Source organism: Schistocerca americana, unplaced genomic scaffold (genome assembly GCF_021461395.2).
Source record: "Schistocerca americana isolate TAMUIC-IGC-003095 unplaced genomic scaffold, iqSchAmer2.1 HiC_scaffold_744, whole genome shotgun sequence".
NCBI classification, from domain to species: domain Eukaryota; kingdom Metazoa; phylum Arthropoda; class Insecta; order Orthoptera; family Acrididae; genus Schistocerca; species Schistocerca americana.
In genome coordinates this window covers 62,501-65,753 of record NW_025726505.1, presented here as the reverse complement: position 1 = coordinate 65,753, position 3,253 = coordinate 62,501, and the positions used below count along the sequence as shown (strand labels likewise).

At 56.1% G+C, this 3,253-nt stretch overlaps 1 non-coding gene across 1 annotated transcript in view; it reads left to right on the top strand.

Moving 5' to 3' along the window:
• The first annotated feature begins 1,743 nt into the window (after window positions 1-1,743).
• Window positions 1,744-3,253, top strand: part of LOC124590141 — a 1,910-nt gene continuing 400 nt past the window's right edge. Inside the window, exon 1 of the ribosomal RNA XR_006976373.1 lies at window positions 1,744-3,253. This exon is cut by the window's right edge and continues 400 nt beyond it. This is a non-coding gene — a ribosomal RNA (small subunit ribosomal RNA).

The following is a 3,253-nucleotide window of genomic DNA, read 5'->3' as shown; positions in this document are numbered from 1 at the left end:
CTTAACCCAACACACGTTGGGCCTTAACCTGCTCTGTAATTGTCATACGACGCGTTAAATTAGTGTAGTGTTGCCTAACTGCAACCCCCGCAATATAGTTTGCTACTCGCACTGCCCGGTCCCCAGTGTATCGCTTCATGTTAAACACCTTGCAGCTATACACTGTAATGTGGATGGCAGCAGGACGTACATGCTCAATGCCCTTTGCAGTTGTTCATTGGCATTTGCAGTTGTTCATTGGCATTCGCATGTGCGAAGCACTTAGCCTACGCTGTGGTACGGCCTGTGTCAACTGTCCGCTGATGTTGTACGTCCAAATCACACACTGTACTGCACATTGGTCCTCATGTACTGAATGATACATCGTGGTACATGTGACCGTACAACGACTGCGCCAACAACGGCGAACCATGCGGTCCAAATGTTGTGCACTCAGCTACGTGTCGTCTCCCTATAAGAGCTGGATTGCAGTGTGGTATGCCCTGGATGGCGATCAGCATGAGCCGTCTGTTGATGTAGTGGCGCGTGTTGTCAGACGTAGTCGTCTCTTCTCACACACCGTGATAGCATGGTGCACTGCGTTCCACATCTGCGACATGCGACAGAGGCCGGTTGACAGTCGTTCGCGCAATGGACATCGCATACGTACGGGGGCCACCTTCCACGTGTTCGCGAAGCGTGCACATGTTGTTGCGTGTATGTGGGCAGACATAGTGTGTCGTGACACCTGACACAGGCATGCAACAATCGTTGAATTTGCAAATGGCGATGGACGCCTACGTTTGCTGGTGACGTTATGCAAATGAACAACTGGTAAACCGTTGTGGTGCGGTTGTTCTCGCTAGAGGTGAATCAGTGATGGCGACGATCGGTTGAGCTACCAACCGGTTGTTCCAGCGATACCCACCATGCCCACGAACGTGAATGGCATCTGGGTGTGAAGCGATACGCGGCGGTGGCTGGGTGGGACCGTCCCCGGCCGGTGAGGGGGGGCCTCCCGGCGTGCTGGCCGCGCGGTGCGTGGGCGCACGCGCTACAGCCGGCTGGTGGGGGCGGCCAGTGGCAGGCGCGCCGGCCGACGGAGGCGGCAGGCGGCGCAGCTGCGCGCCGGCGCACCCTGCACGCGGCGCCGTGCGGCCAAAGTAGGTCCTCGCGGGCCCGGTGCGAAGCGCGGTGGACATCTGCAGTGTGCTGGTCCGATTGAGGACTGTGTGCGCTAAGGATGCGCCGCCGCCCGGCGCTCGGCGCCGCGACGCCGTCTGCTGCTCGGTCGCCTCTGCGGTTCTCGCAGGTGGTTTGTATCGCAGCTGTGCGGACGTGTTGGCGCGTGCGCTGTGCTGGGAGAGTTCGCTTCGGCACCCAAGTGGGGCTTTTGTCCTTCTGTGGCGCTGGCGTTGGAGCTGCCGGTCACCGTAGGTGGCGCGTGTTGTCTCCCGCCGGCAATGCCACGACAGCACGCTCCCGGGCCTCTGTCGGCAGCGGCAAGCTCAGTTGGGAGCACGGGTGGTCGCACCTAAAGCGTCTACTCGCCAAACTCCGGGCGATTGCGCCTCTCTCGAACCCGACCAAGTACTTAGGACGGCGCTGCGCGCCGCCGGGACCTGAGAGGGTTTCGAGGTGTATTGTGCAGGGGAGCTCAGCCTCCTCCTGTTTGCAGAATAATTGAGCGGACGCTTGCGTGTTCGCGCGGGCCCCCGGGACACACTCCCGGGCGGCCGGCTGCTCAGCTCTAGTTGACGCAGCTCCCTGGTTGATCCTGCCAGTAGTCATATGCTTGTCTCAAAGATTAAGCCATGCATGTCTCAGTACAAGCCGCATTAAGGTGAAACCGCGAATGGCTCATTAAATCAGTTATGGTTCCTTAGATCGTACCCACGTTACTTGGATAACTGTGGTAATTCTAGAGCTAATACATGCAAACAGAGTCCCGACCAGAGATGGAAGGGACGCTTTTATTAGATCAAAACCAATCGGTCGGCTCGTCCGGTCCGTTTGCCTTGGTGACTCTGAATAACTTTGGGCTGATCGCACGGTCCTCGTACCGGCGACGCATCTTTCAAATGTCTGCCTTATCAACTGTCGATGGTAGGTTCTGCGCCTACCATGGTTGTAACGGGTAACGGGGAATCAGGGTTCGATTCCGGAGAGGGAGCCTGAGAAACGGCTACCACATCCAAGGAAGGCAGCAGGCGCGCAAATTACCCACTCCCGGCACGGGGAGGTAGTGACGAAAAATAACGATACGGGACTCATCCGAGGCCCCGTAATCGGAATGAGTACACTTTAAATCCTTTAACGAGTATCTATTGGAGGGCAAGTCTGGTGCCAGCAGCCGCGGTAATTCCAGCTCCAATAGCGTATATTAAAGTTGTTGCGGTTAAAAAGCTCGTAGTTGGATTTGTGTCCCACGCTGTTGGTTCACCGCCCGTCGGTGTTTAACTGGCATGTATCGTGGGACGTCCTGCCGGTGGGGCGAGCCGAAGGCGTGCGACGCGCCTCGTGCGTGCTCGTGCGTCCCGAGGCGGACCCCGTTGCAATCCTACCAGGGTGCTCTTGAGTGAGTGTCTCGGTGGGCCGGCACGTTTACTTTGAACAAATTAGAGTGCTTAAAGCAGGCAAGCCCGCCTGAATACTGTGTGCATGGAATAATGGAATAGGACCTCGGTTCTATTTTGTTGGTTTTCGGAACCCGAGGTAATGATTAATAGGGACAGGCGGGGGCATTCGTATTGCGACGTTAGAGGTGAAATTCTTGGATCGTCGCAAGACGAACAGAAGCGAAAGCATTTGCCAAGTATGTTTTCATTAATCAAGAACGAAAGTTAGAGGTTCGAAGGCGATCAGATACCGCCCTAGTTCTAACCATAAACGATGCCAGCCAGCGATCCGCCGCAGTTCCTCCGATGACTCGGCGGGCAGCCTCCGGGAAACCAAAGCTTTTGGGTTCCGGGGGAAGTATGGTTGCAAAGCTGAAACTTAAAGGAATTGACGGAAGGGCACCACCAGGAGTGGAGCCTGCGGCTTAATTTGACTCAACACGGGAAACCTCACCAGGCCCGGACACCGGAAGGATTGACAGATTGATAGCTCTTTCTTGATTCGGTGGGTGGTGGTGCATGGCCGTTCTTAGTTGGTGGAGCGATTTGTCTGGTTAATTCCGATAACGAACGAGACTCTAGCCTGCTAACTAGTCGCGTGACATCCTTCGTGCTGTCAGCGATTACTTTTCTTCTTAGAGGGACAGGCGGCTTCT